This window comes from Lepidothrix coronata, unplaced genomic scaffold (assembly GCF_001604755.1).
Source record: "Lepidothrix coronata isolate B3197 unplaced genomic scaffold, Lepidothrix_coronata-1.0 Scaffold85, whole genome shotgun sequence".
NCBI lineage: Eukaryota > Metazoa > Chordata > Aves > Passeriformes > Pipridae > Lepidothrix > Lepidothrix coronata.
In genome coordinates this window covers 3318691-3339727 of record NW_016690265.1, presented here as the reverse complement: position 1 = coordinate 3339727, position 21037 = coordinate 3318691, and the positions used below count along the sequence as shown (strand labels likewise).

Genomic DNA, 21037 nt, shown 5'->3' with positions numbered 1-21037 from the left:
AATTCAAATACTTTCCCACTATTAATATTCATGGATGGTGGCAGCAGCACCAGAAAATGCATGGACATTTATTTTTGCCATCAGGGTCACGAGTCCATACAAATAAAGAGGTTTAACCCAAATACTGCTTATTTTTAGGTTTCTGTGAACCCACATGCACTTCCCAAGCCTGACACCAAACATGCTAAGAAGCCAGTGCCCTGAGATTTTTGAACACAGGTCAAATCAGATCACCAGCTTTCCAAGGGCAGGGACCCAGCTTGATCCAACAAGTATTTAGAAAGCTTGAGACATACTGATCAGCATGTCTGACCCAAAAATGAACACTGGCCTTAAACTGAAGTTATAAAAGTTGCTAGACTTTTAATTCCAAGACTGAAAAAACACAAATGTATGTACCAGTTTGTGAAACAAAGAACCACCAGTGTACCGAAGCAAAAATAATGTTTACTTTGCCAGTGTAATTAATCAGGTAAGAAAATGCCCATAATTTCCATATACACACAATTGAAGTCAGATTTTCCTAGGAAACAACACACTTAAAGCCATAGAAGTGCCCAAATTCCTGAAGAGTACTCCACACAGTCCCCAGAAGGAAAGCCACCTGCACTTACCAGAGCAGAGCCTACCGCTGCTTCCCAGAACAGCAACTTCAGGGGGATGTGCAGTGGCTGCACCAGTGGCTTCAGACACTAATGAGAACTAGGTCAGGACCTGGGACCGAGGACAAGGTTTTACCATGTCCACTGTAAACCTGGGGGGGTTTCTGACACAGCAGTTCAACAGGGAGAGCACCCAGCACAGGCTCTTCCCCACAGCAGTGGGGAGGCTGCAGCACCACAGAACTGTGGAGTTCACAAGCAGCTTTATCAGAAGGCAGAAAACTCCAGAGCTCCTTTGAAGGCAGGACACGGTGTGGGCTGCAAGTTGTCTGAAGTGAACTCACACACATCCTGCTGTAGATGCAATGACAGGAGGAAAGAAAACCTTTCTTCTTCCCTCAAGACTTTCTATTGACCTCAAGGCCAGCAAAATAGGCAAAATGAACAAGGCTCCTCCACTATGCAACTGGACCACAGTAACATTGTTTCACTTTACCCATAAGGTTTTATAAGTAATATTTCCTGATGGTAGTACCTATCCAGCATTCCCCTTCTTTTAAATAAAGGACACTGGACATTTTAAAATTATACGTGAACATCTAATTTTATTAAAATGTTTGTAGGGTTTTTCAGAAAGATCATACTAGATCAGTGTCTGGGAAAAAACAGATTCCACACATACACCCAATTCTATCAGATACAAAAAACTGAAAAACTTATGTTTAAAATGTAAAATAACTTTTAATGCTAACCACTGTTGAAGCCTTCAAAACGTGCTGTGACTAACAAAAGCTCCTACAAATGACAGAAGAAATTAAAACTCATTTTTCAACAGGAACATAGATACTTCCCTGATACTTTAAAAATGCAAAATTTTCAGTAACTTTAAGTATTCACATCTAAAATATCAGTATTGTGACGCATAAAGGATCAACTCACTGTAGCAGTGCACAGGCAAAGTGGCCCCATTTTGGCCAGGATCCAGTTATTTCCATGTAGATTGAATAGCGAGGGAGGAGATTCCTGAAGCGAGTTGGCAATGAACAGAACAATGCAATTTAACCCTTGGAACTACTCTGCAACAATAACTTCTTCCAGAACAGCTGGACGACACTTAGTATCTTTATTTATTTACAGGGGAGAAAAAAAGTAGACTCTTTTCCTCAGTTTCACATAAACAGTAAAAACATTGTCTCTGACTTGTTAAAGCTACAATTTCACTTTATGCAAGCATGAGAGATATTTTATAGGTTTGGATGGGTTTTTTAAAAGTCAATTTAGGTTACATGCTGGAAAAAATCCCTTAACCTGGTATGAAGAATCTGTTGACTTATTTAGTTACTACCTTCCGGAACAGAAGACATCCTAGGATAAATTCTTAAATGGATCAGATACAAAAACACCAAACCAGGTCATTCTGGTTTCAAATACAATTGCATTGACAATGTTAGGGCAAATTTCAAAGCACTGTATTCCCAGGGTTCAAGTCAGCCACAGACCTTACAACAGACTGTAAAGGACAACTCCACACTTGACACTCTGAGTGCACCAACCCCACAGAGCAGTACCAGTGAAGGTGCCGCGCCCAGAATCCCTCCGAGCTGCCTATGGACACGCAGGAACATGGACACCAAGGCTCAGCTTGTTTATCTCACCTCCAGTATGGAAAGGACCATACCTCAAGGAAAAAATTCCATTTACTATTACTGCTCCTTATGAAGTTGAAACTGGAATGTTTAAAGAGGGGAGTAGGAAATGATTCTGTAGGGGTTTTACCCACAGGACATCTAAATGTGGAGTCTAGACTTGTTGCAGTTAAATAAATAAACATGAAGTTTTTGGATTTTTTTGTTGTTTTTTTTTGGGGGGTTTTTTGTTTGGTTTTGGTTTGTTTTTTTTTAAATCAAGAAAATCTACTAACAAGCTGAAATCCTAAAACCCAAGCACATGAATTGTCAGATTCTGCATTTCAGTTTACTCCGATTGTGGGATTTACGAAGGAGTCTGGAGAAAGGACTGCAAAACTGATACACTCTAGTTCAACTTCTTCATTCACCAGAATTTATTAAGCCTTAATAACAGCCCTTACACATCCTAATTTGGAGACGAGGCATTCTTATTCAAGTAAAGGTGAATTAAAAGTGCATAAGCACGTCAGTTTTGCTTTCCAGGGTGAAATAAGGTATTAGTATGTTCCTTACATATTATAATAAGGAACACTGTCACTAATGTTATATCATATAAATGATATCTAATTTTGTTATGCTAAGGCATCCCTTTCATTAACTCTTCTTGTGCTGTTCTCTGCTTCTCCTCTGAGGTACAGTCTGGGAAAAAAAACAAAAGTAACTTGCCTATCCATCAACAGTAATAATTAGTTTTCAGAGAATTTGATTTACACCCCCTCTTTTTTTTTTTTTTTTAGATGTTATACTCCATGATACAATTTTTACTTGAATCAGAGGTAGACTAAACTGTCTTTTTTATAGAATATCCCATTTTGTTGATGGATTTGTTAGACAAGGACATCATAAATCTTAAGTATGTTCTGGCAGCATTTGTTGCCATGCAAAATTATGTAATAACCTCCTATAATCAAATTTGAGAATTACATGAATTTCTTTATGCTTTTCAGGAACTGTTAAGTTTCAAAGAATTAGTGTAGCTGCTCCAAAAAATTATGAAAGTGCAAAAAAGAAGGATGAAGAGACTAAGTAACAGAGTGAGCCATCACTTGGCAACAGAGGCACAAGGTGAAGCTTCTTGATGAAGTCATGACTGATACACCTATAACTTTGGAGATTCTACAGCATATGCTGTAAGTCAAGTAAGTCAGAAATTGCTCCAGTGATTAGGGACTGTGCTGGAACCAGCAAGTTTGATACATAAGCAGCACAAACGTTGTTGATGGGTGTTACCAATTCAAGCTAGAAGACAGTGAATCAAAGTGCATTAATGAGGTAGAGGCTAATATGAAGGCTGGAGATTTCAAGTAGACTTGAACTGGGCAGATGAGGCAGTAGAAGTGTTGAATTTTTCATTAATTTCTCCTTCATGTTCAACTTGGCCTTTTCTAGGTGGCATCCTCCTGATTCTTCAATAGCACTTCCCAGTTTTGATGGGGGACAGAGGGAAGCAGGGAAATCCACATAAATTATGAGACTAATTTCGTCTCTCAACACAGTAGAAGGGATCTGAGTTTAAAAAGCCTGTATGCAGGAGGAAATTAATATATTTGGAGAATGCAGGCCTAAGTATTAATTTTGATGTAAGCCTTCCATGTGAAATTTTATACTGTACTTGCACATAAAAACAGCTTTGAAATGTGAACCTTGCATATGTATTGTCATTCTATTTCCAAACTGACAGCCAACAGCCAGGCTTATTCAAATTCAAAAAAATACTTTATATGGTGGTTAATCAGGCATTTGTAAGTCCTTCAGGTAGATGAAGACAAAGTGTTTTGTACCCACTGAAAATTTCTGGAGAGTGTTTAAAATACATGCCCTATATAAAGGATATTAGCACTGTCTTCATGGAAGTCTTAAAAGTGACAGTACGACAAAGTTCATGCTATTACACAGCTCCCAAAGTCAGGAGCATTCTCTTTTCTAGCTCTCAGAATGCTCCTGACAACTTAAATCTACAGATTAAAACATATCAACTAGGGATAAAAGTGTTACTGGATCTCATTTTCCCACATTAGATCGCTGTTTGTTCCATATTAGGAAACAGTATTTCAAGAAACCCCCATGAACTCTATTTTAGGAGCAGCTCATCTCTGCTTTTCTTTTCCACAAGCGAGTGTGAATGTGCTCCCCAGCCCAAAATTATGCAGTTTCCTACTTCTGGGTAAACCTCGAGGGTCAGGGACACCCACACACAGATGAAACACCAGGAGAAAACCACCTTCCTCATTGTGCTGCCTCCCTTGTCAGGCAAGTCTTACCCAACTAGACATGGCTGCATAAATTACCACCACACAAACCCAGAACTTCTCTTCCAGCTCAGTTTCTCATCGTTTCCACCTGACAGTGTGAGAAAGATGTTATTTACTTTGCTCTACAGGGTTTCAGAATTATCTCTGGGGAGAAATGCAGTAGTCCAGTTTCTCCAGTCACCGCAAACCATGTGTTAAGCAGTGTGTAATGGCCACTTTAGTGAAGTCACTTCCAGAATCACAAACCAAACTTTAACATTTCAGGAATCACAGCCACACTCCCACTTTCTACTAGACCTATTTCTTTATTTCTTAACCAGGACCTTTGTAGTCTCTCAGTGTTATTCAATTAAAGACTGAACAGAATAAAGCAGCATGCACAAAACACAAAAGGACATGCACCAGACATGGCATAATGATTCTGTTTGCATTGCAGGAGGACAAGGACTAACTCAGCTCGATACTTACTCAATTACTAGAGTGGTTGTAGAGCCTTGCACACCACAATCCAGTTAAATGACAGAACAACTCGTGCTCTGCTGGTGCAAAGTCAGCCCATCACAAAGGCTGCCTTCCCTGAAGAGGCCAAGCTGGATGCATTTACATTTTGGGTCTGATTTCAGCCATGACTCCAAACCCTGGGGGATGAACATCAGCTTTCCCTCCTGCTCTTCCACACACACAGCTTTGAGAGCACCAGCCCCAAGCACAGGGTCTTCCCTTAAGGTTCATCCCCAAACAGCACCTGAAGTCAGACATGCACACCAAAGTATCCAAAGGTCAAAACAGTATTGCAGGGCTTCAATGTTCTACAAAACCGATTTAAAATCATTATTAAAGCCAAAAGAACAAAACTGAAGTTGTGCTTCTGGGCATTCTGGACTTACTGAATTCAAGTACCACTGTAAAACATGAAAGGCTCCTGTTCTACACACACCCACACTTTCAGATTGTGGATGGATGGTGTTCAGTATAAAGATTCACATCCCTAGGCAAGGATTGTTTTAGTTGACAAACATTTGAAGATTAATAGAAAAAACACCAGTGTTTCTACATATCTGTCTTATTATCTATTGTCTAAAAACAACTCCACTGACTATAACATCACTTTTAATATTTGTTTTTGTTCAAATATACTCCCATCTTTCAACCTTACAACTACCAATAGCTAGAAAACTTCTAAAAACACAATACCAGTACACCTGTTCATGTTTGCCTACTAGTAACCAGAGACCTTTCCCCACTGTGTTCCGAAAATCACACCCAGTCAGCGTGGGGCTTATAATCCCAGATACAGAAATTTAAACTAAAATAATGAACATCAAGGATACATAGATGTGTCAGATCAGTTGGGAGTCGGACAAGGATCCTGAATAATTCACATTGCACTAAGTACTTCCATTCCTGACTCAAGCTATAAAACGAAATCTTTCTAGAAATCCAACTGCCACTGTTTTATTGGCAAAATAGGTGTGTGCAGTTCTTTCAAGTGCATCGAAAGACTACTGGCATCAGAAATTGTAAAACACAGTGACATGCACGTGGTATTCAAAGCCAGAATCCTAATCCCAGCTTTTAAAGCGATTTCCCAAACAGCAGGCAGCTGGATACGGGCCATCAGTTTCTGCCCACGTGAAGTCCAACTGATCTCAACAAAACCTTAGAAGCTGGTAAGCAGCTCTCCAAGGGGATGGGCAAAACAACTGTGTGAAATGGAAACAATAATTACCTGCATTAAAGCTGTACTGCGGTAGTTGTTTTTACAACAGTAATATTTTACATGTAGAAAAATCTACTCTTTAAGTCTTTGTTTCCATGCAGTCTATCATGCTTTCTCCAGAGCACAGTATTATTTTCAAACTGTTCCTTGACAGCTCTCCCCACACTGTGTGGCCAGAGGGCTGAGCCTGCACAGCTGTCTGTGTGGCCACTCTCTGAGCTGCAAACAGACCAGGACAGGGAACTTGGAAACAGCCCCCCAGTCCAAACCTGCAACCAGACCTGCTCACAGGAGTTCCTGTCCTTAAGGGATTTCAATAGGATCTAACATGTCCGCATATGTAAATGCATATGAGGCCCCAAGCAATTCCAATTTTTTGTCAGAGTTCCTCAGCAACAAAGTATCTAATGAAGCTCATGAAATCCAACAGAAATCCTACAAAAACGTATTCTATAGGGCCACATGATAAATGACGCTTACTGTCCCATTTTTAATACTGTTACCTTTCTGTGCATATGCAGAAACCAATGTGTTCTATGACACCCCTATCCAGAAGTCCCCACACAAGATACGTGTAATTTACACTGGCCATTCAACTTCAGCTGCCTTGAAGCTAGAAATGAGTAGATCCAGATTTTAAAGTTTTTCTCTTTTTTAAAAACCAAGTCTGGAAATTCTAATGATCAAATATTAAACCTGATGCTTATTTAGTCAACTGCCCTGATTTCATAAGGAATAGATTCTGTAGCGTTCTCTTTTGCATACAAAGAGTTTCTGTAGCTGTCAGAGTCAAAGCCATTTGGGCTTTTGTAAGCAAATATCAAAACTTTGTCCAAAGAGGTAAAAATTGTCAAACTCAAACTAGGGGTTTAACTCTCCAAATATCCTGATTACTATGATCTGTGTGCAGTTTTAAGAACTGAATAACACACACACTCATTTGCAGCAATTTATGCTTTATACCATATGTTCTAATACTCCAAGCATAACTGATATAAAATGTGTAATCTTATTTTGCACTGTGCTAAACCCTTGACTGTAACAATACCTCACAGCAGAAAGTCCCATGGGCTAATACAGAATGGCACTTTTTTTTTAAAGTGTCTTTTAAACATATTCGGTGTAAAAAAAAAAAATCCTACAGAAATCATCTCTGTAATGCAATCCAGATTTTTAAAACTGTTTCTGACCTTACTGTAACAATGTATTTTTCTATTCTACTTCACTTTTTCTCATCTGTCTTTTCCAAACTAAACCAACCTTAACTTTCCTTCCTCATACTTGTCTGCTGTTTTGTTTCCTATTAGTACTAGACACTACAGAATTTCATAGATCAGCTAAAAAAACCAGGTAATACTTCAAAATTTTTCCCCCCTTTAATCTCATTAACCTCTATTAAGATCATTAAAATTCAGATGGTTTTACAAAGATGTTCAATGACACATAATACCAATATACCTCACTAGCTTAAATTAGTCTTATTTATGAGTCTGTTATCAACCTTATCCCTGAACTCTGTCATCCTCAAGTTCCTCACTCTTCTCCAAGTCTCAAGTTATGCAAGACCATTACCTAAAATATAACTTGCTTCCATTTTCTAGAACTTTCATAAAGTAGGAAGGAATTAATGGAAACAAAAACCAAACAGCCCATTGCCCAGTCATTGTACTGTCTCTCATTGCTGCAAGTTTGTTCTGTGCAGATGCTACAGACCCTGCCATCCCCACCAACTACACCTCAATGTTCTTCACAGGAAAACTGATCTAATCCAACAAATCTTGGTAAAGGATATACACCCGCTCTTCTTGAGGGGAAAAGGGGGAGTAAGATTTTCCTGATTTATTCTCCGAAGATCAAACTGCATATCAACATGCACCTTCACTTTATAGGACAGTTAAGGGTTTGTGTGTTTATGAGGCACAGTGCCAGCATGAAAAATTACCTCTAAGAACAGTTACTTACAAAAAAAAAGTGTCATCAGCTAACATGACACAACATGGGAAAAAAAAAAAACGTTGACATGACTGATGAAATAAGAGACCAAAATGCCAGATCTGAACATGCGGCTGAAAATACAAATGATTCCAACATGGACTGCATCCCTTTCACAACCACAGGCCACATCTGCAGGGGATGCTCTTCTAGACCATACAACAAAGAAAAGATTATCCCAATTTAATACAACTGAGCAATATTCAGCTTCAATTTTGAAAGACAAAGGAATTAAAAAAACCTTAAAAATCTAAAGAATGCATATATAGCCAGAAAGCTTTTTCTTCTCTCCAGTGTTTAATAGTAGAATTCCAGTTAACAAACATGTTAGCTGGTTCATTAGAAGGGAGAAACTGCTAAGGTTCCAATGCCATGTCCATTCAATGACTTAGAAAAAAAAATTGCTTGATTTTTCAGTAATTATGTCTATTATTCCAAGGTAATAACATTATTTACTTTAATCTGACACCTTTTCAGGTACCATGACAAATCCTATACAGTCTAATTGAAAAACATACTTTAAGAACAAAAGGTCAAAATAATCACCTTGTACAGTTTTCTTACTGCGCACACATTAATACATTCTTTCAAAATACCAGTATTCATAAATTTATTCTCCTCATTGCAAGAGCTTTAAGATGACATCTGCTAAGTCATCCACACTTTGGAGATGACTAACAGTTCCAGACTTTGGATTTTTTTCTTTTAATACATGAGCCTCTCTCTATTTCACACCTGTTTCACACAATGTCTAAATAATAAAACAGATTTAGTCAATTTAGTCAATATTCATATAACAATGAACACTTACTCAAGCTTTAAAGTATAAACTGTTATTTATCAGCTTTCAAAATTATAACTGCTAATCACTTCCCCCCCAAATTGTATTTTGATGTAATTTAGCTAACACTAAGACTGAAAGATGTGGAAAGTGCCATTTAAGTCATTGATGTTATACCTATGTAATTTTTTGCCTTTCATAATAATCATTATGTGTGAATACAGCAATTTAAATGGATAAGATCTAGTTCTTAGTCTTCCACATTAGTTCTGAAAATATAAAATACTGTTAAATCTGCAAATAAAGAAAACTAATCTAAGCACATAGAGAGAGCTAGACACTGCTTTGGCAATTATTTGGATCCAAAAATCAACAGGAAATTCAACTAACAGCTGAAGGGAAGTCAATAAAACACATTAAGCACAGTCAGGAAGGAACCTTTCAAACATCATTAAATTTCTAACCTGTCCTAACCAAGCTACTTTCCATGCTTGAACTTCCTTCCTAAAATGAAGTTTTCTAGATGAACATTTAGAACAAATAAGTAACACAGAGATGCAGAAGAGAAAAATAGAAAGCAGTTACTGTATTTCTGCACATATAAAAACCATATCCAGTAATACAAGCTAACGATATAAACAATTGCACAAATGAGTGTTTACAAGTTCCCTCCTGGGTCTGAAATACCTCAGCAGGAATTAAATCATGATTTAACATGTCCTAACCATTGAATAAATTAGAAAAATATTGTAACCCCAGGGAACATTAATTTCTCAATTTGCCAATTACTGCCTTTCTGTCAGGAAGAAAGTAGTAGAACCTTTTTCTCTGTCAAGTCTCCTTTAAAACCACCAATCTTCTGTAAGACAGATATAGGAATGTCTCTCATTAGTGCAATCAAAAGCACAATCCTTCCCCAAAAAGTGATATTCCAAGCTTATTAGATGGACAGCATCTTAGGACAATACACAGGAACAGCAGGGCAATACATGGTGTGGAGTGTGCTCACCACATCAACCCTTCAGTTTGCACCAAGCTGGTTTTCTCAAGCAGTTCAAAGGAGAGTTCTCATAGAAATATGAAGACAATGACATAGTTATGCACGTGCTGTGGGCAGCTTCCTTCAACCACACAGGCCAGAAAGGAGAAAAAACAATACAGGGCTCATTATTAAATCTGTTGAATTATTCTGTGTTGACTTAGGGTTTCTGAATGCAAAACACAGAATTATGGCCACTACAAAAGACACAGTTTAGGATATTCCATTAAACGGTACTTAAAACATCCTACTTGTCTAACATCTGTTATCCCTCCATATAAGATTTCTGTATCTCAGAACACAACTGGTGTATTTGTCCAAGAAAAAGACAAGGGCCATCCATGTACCCAGCGGTGTGTGGGCAGTATCTGGTCAAGTTACTGCATCATCTTTAACTAACAAGACAGGAATCCTGGGAACAAATGGATATTCTGGGTCAAGAAGTTCAAATCCCGAGGTACTGTGGAAAACTACATTATGTCCCCTCCCCCTCCCCTTATATAAGCTAACCAGCTCCATCTTAAAGAGAGCCTTATTCCACTACTCCTAAGGGAAGGCTGCTGCAGACTTCTTTGCCTCCGTTGCTTAGGAACCATCTTTTCTAATTTCCAGATTAGGTTTATTCTTGGATAGTTTATACCCATTTGTTCCTATGTCTCAAGCATAAAAAGCTCTTTTTACCCACCTGTGTTGCTTCACTCATTTTTATGAAGAGTAACCTCCTTCATACTTGGTTTCCCCAGATCAAACAAGACACTCTCTGAGTTCCAGGAATCAGTCCCTGGACCTCTTTCAGTCCGAATGTCCTTTTTACTTGATGGTGGGCAATAAGAATTAGATGCAATAATTCAGATAAGCTTTCACAAGTACCAGAAAAAGTCAATACCACTTTGTTTCTTTGAAGAAAAATACTAGCAGGGCAATAACAGCATACTTGTTATCCTAATCCTGTTCTCCACTGCTAACTTTGATAGGTTTGTCATTCTTAAGTGATATAATTCTTTTAATGCTATTTAATACAACTTCTTTTTCTACTTTTCATGTCTTAAGGTCCCAAGTTTTTCTGTAAAAAACCTTCTTTGGTACTTATGATTCTTGACATCTGATGAGAAAACATGAGATTGGTATAAGAACTAGGAATGGATCAGTAATTTTAATGAAAATACTAAATCTTGGAACTGATCCTTGATAAATTCCACTAGTTACATAGTTCCAATACATCATCTTCCGGTCATCCAGTTCTATCCAGACGACACATCCTGTCACCATTTAAAATCAGTTTTCATCACTCTAGTTTTCACATGGTTCATGTTGCACATTATATGACTTCCACGTTAAAAGAGGTCAGCTCTAACCATGTATCCTCTCCAAGAAGTCAGGGATCTTATAGAAGAGAGGTGTTAAGATTTCTCAAAAAAATCTTCCTCTGTCAAAGAGCTGTATCAGCCTTTTCATCTTACCTCCACTCAGAACAGCTTCTCTTTCTACATTTAAACACAAGTCTGTATGCCAAGGTCACACTAACGATGCAATAACTATCCCAAATCACTTTTTCCTCTTAACATTGTGACTACCATCACTACCAACCATCCAATACTCTTCAGCCTTGACATTTAATAACAATTCTTGCAATTGAGCCTCTAATTACACAGATCACCTACTTCAAAATTCCAGAGTAAACATTATATAGTCCCACTGATCTGCACCCTGTAAGTCTGACTTTATCTTTATGGCAATCACTTTTATAACCTCACTACAGTCCGACCTATTTGCCAGTGTGGGTGTGTTCAAAACCGTCTTCACTGAAAATAAAGGCAAACTTGTCATGTAGTCTTTTACAAGCTTCTAAATTATTTTTAGTCTTATTTCATTGTCCCCACGCTTCCTGACAAGACAGGTGAACAGTCTTTTTCAGGTTTTCTGTTTACTCTTGATGCTCCTCTTCAATTTGTTAGTAACCTTGTTAGATCTTGCAGCTCCATTTTTTTGTATGTGAAAAAAAATAAATATCAAAGTCTAGTAAGAGCATAAATATTTTATACAGTTGCCAGAATTACCTTCATTTGTTGCTGTATCAGAAGTTCAGCCATGCCAAAAGTAGCTGAAAGCACCTCATCAGGTAAGCCCTGAACACTGCTGTAAAACTGGAATTGCAAGAACACTTGGATGCTAAACTATATTATGGACTTTGCAATTTGGATGTTCACTTCTGTAATTACAATTATAAACAGGTTTTCCTGACACTCAGACATATTTGGTCTTTTTTTGCTTTAGTTGGGCCCTTTTTTGCTTGTTTTTCCCCTAAATGATGTATGCCTAAAACATGAATAAAAGATTAATGCCAGAGCTAGAAAAAGAGAAGGCAAGGTAAAGCCGCTTAATTTCAGCTTCACCTCAGATGATGGATCCAAATGAAAAAACAGCAACCTGTATTATCAATATTTTGGCTTGAGAACACACTGCACAGCTATTACAAAACTTACTTGAAGGTAAAAAAAAAGTCTGCAGAAGTAAGGTTCAAATTTAGCATTACTATAGCAACAGAGAAGAGGGAGGGGAAAATAACCAGATTACTGTCAGATAGTCAAATCCTTGAAAGAATAAATTTAGAGTTGCAGTCAAATTAACTGGATTTATCCTATTCATTAATGATTAATAAATCAAATTAAGGACTAAATTAAACAAGCAAAAACTAGTACAAGAAGCAAAGTAGCAAATGCAAAATTTCAGATTGAATTACCTCAACTTTTCCTTCTACTATTAAATATCTGGTATCACAACAGGTCTTCCTACCAATAACTGATAACAGTATTTTTAGGAAGGTGTCTAGCCCTGATTAAAGGTCTGCAAAGGAAAAGAGGCATTTGATATCTGCCTCATTAAGTGACCCAAGTAACTATACTGTCCCCTCATTTGACTTGGAGGTGTAATGAATTTCTGAAAATACAGTTGGCACAGAATTAACATATTTCAACAACGTATGTGAACAGAGTAATGACTTTATGCCCTGAAAAACAGAGAATGAAGAAATAAGCTCAAGCTCTTTAAAAAACAAGCCCAGGATATCCTAAGTAACTAATTACTCATATATTTTTTTCATTATGCAGTCTTTAACATTCTTCATATTTGGGGGTTGTTTTAATTAATGGACACATACATTAATGACTGAAAAAAAAGCAAGAAAAATAGCAATCAATCTTCTGGGGAGACCAGCTATCTCAACACTTTAGCCCACTCACAGTAGATAGGACCCTAAACCCATTGAACATGTAGTTGAAGTAACAAATGCAGCTACAAAGGCTTCTTTTTGACACTGCAAGCTTTGCTTGAGGCATTGAGGGGTGTCTCCCCACTTTAGCTGTAAGTATTGACCCATAAAGACTCTAAGACTCAGGCAACCTTTCCACCAGCCAGAATGTTCAATTAATAAGGCTGCCCTCATAATTTGCAAGACCAGCTTTCCTGGCTGACATTCAGATTTTAACCATGCTTCCCAGCCTTCTGTTCACCACTTCTGGCTTTCGTTGACCAGCTGCCAAAATGCTCTTTATTTTCTGGTGGCTGGGCAGGCCAGAGAACAGTTTGAGAGACTACCTTCTTCCAAGTTGTGCAGCAAACTGTTCACTGTGTTCTCTGCTCTTGGCTCCTGCCCAAGTTTCTACAGTAAGGGGAAACTGGAGGATACTGGAAGGACTATCATTCCATCACTGTGAAGTGAGGCCACAGGCATCTTTACTGGGGTTTCCTTGTCCTTAAACCAACATCTCCATTAATAGACTGGAATTGAGTCAAAGTAAGTGTCCCAGATCAAAAATAAAGACTATGGCAGATTTCGAAGTGGATCCCACCTGTAAAAAAAATCCTTACCCTATGCTGCAATCACAAACACTCCCTCCAGGACAGGGGTAAGAAGCTCAGTGTAAGATGGTCCACATAATTCAACGGTCTTAAAATTAGTGCAAGTTCTAAAGGAGATTGAAAGCGAAGTGGGAAAACCACCCAGGCAGACGCTCAGTTTCACGGAGCAGCAACCAAAGAGAACAACAGGATGGTCCTCTCTGAGTCCAAGGCGTGGAAACCTACCCACCAACTTTCCTCGACACATAAAGACAAGAGAGCTTTCCTTTAGATAAAGGATAGCTATCTCATCTTCCTCTCCATCGAAACCATGTATGATTCACTTGCTTTTGGAAAACTCTAAAGAATTTACTAACTTTTAACCAAAATCACTATATAAGCAAACAGGGAAAAAACCATTTATTTCATATGGACAGTTGACATCTAAGCAAACATCTAAGACCATTGCTCATTTATTTTACGTGCCTATTAATAGATCCAACCAATGTAATACTGTACTGCAGTTGTTCTACATAACCAAATATATGTTCACTGTATACTTCGAGCCACCAACACTTCATGAAAAACAATTTACAAAAACAAACACCATGTTATCCTGAATTCATCTATAGAAGACATAAAACTATTCTGAAACGCTTCTAAGTTATCAGTTATAGCCAAAATTACCAGAATATCTTTGAAAACTCACCATCTGATAAATTTTACTCTAAGCCCAAGAGGGAGGGGGGAAAACAAACAAACAAACAATCACACATGTTCCTTGCTAGGTGTACTAGTAAACTTAAAAATTATATCCACAGTAAGGAAAGAAAACATACTTTGGATTTAAAATAAAATTTTGTGCTTTACAAGTTTGAATCTATTATTCAAATCCTGTGGAAACTTGAAATGACATTTAAAAATAAAGCAACACATGAGCTGTGTAGAATTTTACCTGAAAACCACAGAAAGTTTTCCAGTAACTGAAAGCAACTAGAGGAAGAAGACAGAAGTAACGAAACATCATCTCCTAGCAACTGAAGTCTCCTATACTTCACTATTTATCCTTGTTATCCCAAGTTCTGATGTTCCCCCCACATCCTGCATGAGTCCATCCTGGCTCCTCCCTTCATCTGAGCCCTGGCCCATCCAGGTCAGCCCTGCAAGAGGCAAAATGCACTGCGACTGGACCAGAGCTACCCGACTGGCTGGAAGTGTGTGGCACCTACACAGCCACATGCTCCTGCTGCCCCAAACAAACCAGGAGCCATGCCCCTCTCTCAGTGAGGGCACGAGTTTGGCCATCAGATTATCTCATTACTGGCAGAAACCTTTCATGTTTGAAGTGACCATTTTCCTGTCAAATTTAATTGAATGTAGCTAACAGGTTCAGAAGGTGAAGAGAGAAATGAAATAAGTCCCTTTAACTCTGGAATACTTTAAGCTGTGCTCATTCAAGATCAGTGTGCAAAGCTTTGCTAGACAAGATTTTTTGGAGAAAAAAACCCCAAGTATATTGCATCTCTCAGTTAATGCACAGCAGCAGCAATGTCTTCTTTCAGTGGATTTTTGCTGGAATGGGTGTTTCACAAGCATACATACTTTACAGATTTCCATCCATTTTCTCCAGTGACAATACCTAAAGAAATCGCTTCATCTGTTAAAACACTAAACTCACAATACACTTTATCCTTCACCTCCACAGTCACAAGGCAGCAACAGTAACTTTATGCTCATGTGTATGTAACACACACGCAAAATACCCCCAAACAACAAAATCAAAACAAACAGCCAACAAAAACAAACCACAGAAGGCAGCCTTCAAGGGTCAAGGTTTTCCTCAACACTTTCTGGTTTAATCTGGTGTTAGCTACAGTAAAGCTGAAATAGAGTATCAGACCTCTCAAGACTCAAGATCTAAAACAAGATAGAAATGAAAACCATAAAAAGCACCACAACAAAAATTTGAAATGTGTAGGTACAAAACAAAAACAAACCCCAAATTAACTAAGTTTCTACTGCTCCAAGTCAAATTACAGTTTTTAGTCCAAAGTTGCTTTTACATGTTTACTGATTACAAAAACTTAGAAGATGTTAAGTACAGTAATTTGATTTCCCCTTTAATCTTTGATGCATAACCATATCACAACATTCATCTACTCATTTCATGTGAAAGTATCAAAGATACCATAAAGTGTTACTGATTAACTGCATTTACTACTCCCTGTTTCCATGATCCCTTTACAGCAATTCAGTTACGTATATGAAAGAAAAATAAAATCTCCAAACTCTGAAATATTTTACTCCTTATTTTTTCAGACTTCATGAGTCAATATCTGAAAATCATACATAACATACAGTACAAAAATCACTAATTTTAAAAAGACAAAGTCCAATACATTAGTCAAAAATGCAAAGGAGTGTTTAATTAGTCTGAAGAGCACAGAAACTCCAAATCCCAGTTTAAAAGAGTAGCCCTTAACATCGCAGTTTTAAAACTGAATTCAGATTTGGTTTTGTGTATCCTAATTTTTAATTAATCTGCAAGGGAAACCACTCAAATTAGTGAGTGAAAAACGCTTTTGATGCTCCACTTGCTAGTGCAACTGGTCTGAGGCTGAAAGGTTGTTCTTTCAGTGGATAACAACTGCAGCCAGCAGAGCCGGCAGAGATCATTTCTCAGAATGCAATCTAATAAGCAAGGTCAAAGGAGGGAGTCAGGAAGGTGCTGAAGAAGTTGTTGCTCCTGTTTGGCTGCACCTTCAAGGACAATGTTTTCAGTTTCTCAGAAGGGTCACAGACTCAGTCCAGCAACCCCAGCAATCACACATGCTGGTCAGCAGCCCCACAGGCAGGGGTTATTCAAATCCATCTCTACTCTGAAACTTAATTTGCCCTGAAGTAAAGAACAGTTAGACTTTAAAATTCCCCAAAGCAGCAACAATACTTCAACTTAATTCAAGACCAGGACCGTTGGTTAGAATGTTAGAACAGAGCCCTCATGGCAAATGACATCATCTCATCTTATTTATCATCTCAGCTTGTACCTGATCTGAAAAGCAGTAGTTCTAAAACGGGCATTTCCTGGAGCCTCTTCCCTTACAATGTTTGCAACTACCAACCACTAAAATTTCTGAACTGACAAGACTACAGTAAACAACATCTTCTGAGTGGTGAGGAAAGAAATCAATTATTTGCTTCAATTTGACTAAAAATTATCAAGATTACTCTAAATAAACAACAGATGCTTATTGAGATGGCAACAGATGTTAACTTAAATTATTACAGAACTCTGTTATTGTACACACAATACTTCAAAGTGATGGAAAAGTAGCCATAAATTTTAATTTTAAAGTAAAAATTATCACAGATCAATATATCTGTAAAACCAGCACTTTTTAAGCATTACTACCTCTGATGAGAAGAAGCTTTCCTCAGGAAATAAACTGGTTTACGTTTCACATTTTACACCTTTCTCTACTAACAAGTTTGCACAGCTACTACCCCCAGCCCTACCAAAACCAGTATTTCTGAAGAAAAATGTTTAATACGTAGCAAGACTAGGTAATATCTTCCCATTCCCCTGAGAAGGCTGATTAAATTATATGAATGGAAACTGCCAAACTCAGGTAATCTAGGAACTTCTACTAGTTTTAAAATATACCTGCTTTTGAATCTGTTACTTTAGAAGGCATATAATTTACCAGAAGAGCTTTAGACAAGTTCCTCAGCAGATGTCAAGTGACCTGCACAATGGAATAAGCAGAGTAAACTTACATTCACATCTCACAACCCTTCTCAAATATAAAGCACACATCACTCCAAAAGTGCCTAAGAAATATTTAATTCCAGTCTGAATTACTAATACAGTAATATTTCAGAGATTGCTTTCTGCCACGCAGCATGGTCCGAGAGCAAGTTCTAATTTAGGAGCCACCGAAGTCAGAAATTCAGCATGACTTTCACTCCATGTCCTCACGCCTCAGGCGTCCCCGCTGCACAGCAGAAGTCGCACTGATGTTCTCTCCTTCATAGAAGCAGTGGGCAAGTCTGGTTACTATGCATTTTTCCCCTCAGAGCAGGACTGACTCATCTGCATAGCAACAGTTTGGGATTTATAAATTACTCACTATTCCCAAATGCTACAGCTCTTTAATAATTAAGAAAAGTATTTCCCCCAGTCAGAAAAGCAGTGGGTACAAGATTTACTGCCTGGCCTCCTCAGAAAGCACTTGTCCCATACAAGTTATGTGTAGGAGCCATCAACACGCTAAGCAGCCTTCTCCTACTTTGAAACCTCCAGTTCTATTATTTTACTCTATTTATTAACAAAATTGGATACTTCAAAATTCAGTTTTCTCCTCTCATAGCAAGTCACAGAGTGTTGGATGAGATTTATTAAGGGCAGTTCATGCTGCGAAATTACCCTTCAAAAACCAAGACTTGAATGAAGTAGTTTCATCCCCACTTCTGTCAGTCTCAGTGCTCAAATGGTTTTTCTCTATATAATCTCATTAAATGATCCAATTCCATGTATGGATTCACAGACTGGTTTGGGTTGGAAGGGGCCTTAAAGATCACTCAGTTCCACCCCCCCTGCCATGGGCACCTTCCACTAGAGGAGGTTATTCAGAGCCCCATTCACACATCAACTTGACATTGATGGTGAATCGCAAAGAATGAGAACAGTTGAGTCATTTTCTGTTGGAATCACCTAAAAAGAGCTGTCACAGAGAAATACTGATGCAGTAAATGACCTTCTTCACTCCACAGCATTAGTGAACCATACTCTAATGAACTTACTGGCGCAACACGCCAGCAAAAATACTTGCTTCAAATGAAGCACAAAGATTCGGATTTCTCACACCATTTTATAACAGTCAACCACAGAAAGAAAACATTCAATCAACACAACAGTTTTTGGCTAAAAAGCGCTATTCTCAGCATGGAACCTCATATGGAAAACAGATCTCCAGAAAAACTACAAGATACTTAAACATGCAAACATAGTCATGCATATATTATTATCTTGCTACAGTAAAGATGTGTAAATTTGCTATTGCCTCTTCCTCAAAACTCTCCTAAGAAAACCCCCAAGCTTAAATTCTGAAACTGAGGCAAATTACATAGATCACTACGTTCACCTAAGACTATTTTTACAAGGTGGAATCAAATCTGCTTACTGAATATAAAGAAACACCAAAGCCACCTGCCCCAGAAGTCTAGTCCATAGTTGCATTTCTTCCTCACTTATTATACAACTGCTCTTAAAAGAATATTTCCTTACTGAGATACTGAATTGTTACATCGGGATATTTAATTAACAAAAACAGAAGCCTATTTTAGAAACAGCCTGTATTTCCTTATTTTTAAAATAAATTATTGTGCTCTATTAAAAAAAAAAGAAAAAAAAAGAAAAAAGAAGGAATTTGTGGCAGTGAAGAACCGCCAAGAATTCCGGTGGCACATTCAGTCACGTTCCAAGAACCAGAGCCGTAAACAGCCTGCGCACATGGAGATACCTGTAGCTTTCAGCAAAGCGTACAGGAATTATCCAGCAGCAGTTGCAGTTTGAGAATTCACAAGCTGAAGGTAGACATGTTTTGTAAAGCTCTGTATAAAGACGTAAGTCACGGTGCAAGAAAACAGCACACCCCTGGTATATGATAATGCTGTGACCTACGCAACTTTCCAAAAAGCAGAGAATAAAACAAAGCCAGCAATGAGCTTACACCATTGAGCTACAGCAGTATCTCATGAAAGATTTAAATGCCGTGCTATTCCTAGCCCCCATCTCAGCACAGCCACGGATATTTTTCCAGCTTGACTGGATTTTCCCCCTCCCTAATTGCTAGTTTTAACCAAAGCCAACATAGATTAAGAATCAACCTTAAAAGCAGCGCAGAGAGCGTGCATTAATTACGTGCAGAACGACATGTGACATTCTGTATCAAAAGCAGACCCTGACAACGCTAAAATGTAACACCCCTTCCAACAGATGAGACAAAACAACTGCCCGCCTGCTGCCGGTGCTGGTGCCCCGCCAACCCCCAACACCGCGCATCCCAAATCCTCCTTCGCTCCTACGTCCTCTGCGGGCGATGACTCGGACGCTGCGATGCCCGCATTTCGCCCCGCACCGCCGGCGGGTCACCTCGCAGGCCGGGGGAAGGGGCAGGTGAAGCCAGAGGGCGGTGGGGGCAGCGCCGGTAGCCGCAGCAGCGCTCGGTGCGACGGAGATTCCAGCGCAGCATCCCGGCGGGCACGGGCTGGGCACCGCGTCCCCCGAGGGAGGGCTGGCAGCAACCTGCGCGCCCCCGGCAGCTCAGCCCCGCCGCCCACCCCGCACAGAGCCCGCACAGCGCCGTCCCGCCCCCGCCGCCCCGCTGACCCCGCACCCGCCGCAGCCGCGCACGGCGGGCACCCGCACGCAGATGGTTTTTCCGAACACACGTTTCCCCCCCGCGCCGTTTTCCAGGCAGACGCAGGCCCCTCTGCGATCCCCTCCGGGCTGAGCGAGCCGGCTCCAGCGGCTGCGCCCCCGTCTCTCCTCGTCGCCCCCTCCTGCGCTCCGCGCAGCGCCCGCCGCCCCGTCACCGCCTGCCCGCCGCCGGCTGCACCCCTCAGCCTCCCCCGCACCGCCGCGGCGCTCACCCGAGGGCAGAGGAGAAGGGGCCGGAGCGAAGAGGCCGCGACGGCCAGTGTTCTGTCCCTGTGTCGCCGTCTCTGCCCGTCCCCGCCTCCCGCCGCTCCCGCCGCCCCCTCAGGCACAGAGCAGCCCCCGCCCGACAGGGTGCGGCTCCCACAACCCGCAAGCCCAACAACGGCACCGCCCATTGGCGGGCGGGCGCGCGCCCGGCGAGCAAGCGGCCCTGCCATTGGTGGAGGGGTGGAGGCGGGCGGGGGTCGGGGCAGCCGCACCGCCCCCGGCGGGTCCCGCGGCTCCGGCAGCGCCGGGGGGTCCCCGGGAACGGGCCGGGAAGAGCTTGGGACACGGGGAGAGAGGATTCTTGTGGCGCTGGATCCGTGCGGAGAGGAGCGGCGCGTCACCTACAAGGCTTATCGCCGAGCGGGCCGGGCGATAGGGACGGACAGACACCGCTAAAGGCCGGACGCGGTGCGATAA

General features: G+C 40.1%; 1 protein-coding gene across 15 annotated transcripts in view; it reads right to left on the bottom strand.

Moving 5' to 3' along the window:
* The window catches only part of ADD1 (adducin 1), a 63618-nt gene extending 42901 nt beyond the window's left edge, over positions 1 to 20717 (bottom strand). For 3 of the 15 annotated variants that reach the window (XM_017820710.1, XM_017820711.1, XM_017820708.1), the window contains exon 1: positions 20566 to 20710. The gene's annotated coding sequence lies outside the window, so the exon portion shown is untranslated. Of the gene's footprint in view, positions 1 to 20565 lie in introns of all 15 variants that reach the window. The other 12 variants (XM_017820702.1, XM_017820703.1, XM_017820706.1 and 9 more) reach the window with 9 other exon arrangements.
* Positions 20718 to 21037: the final 320 nt, after the last annotated feature.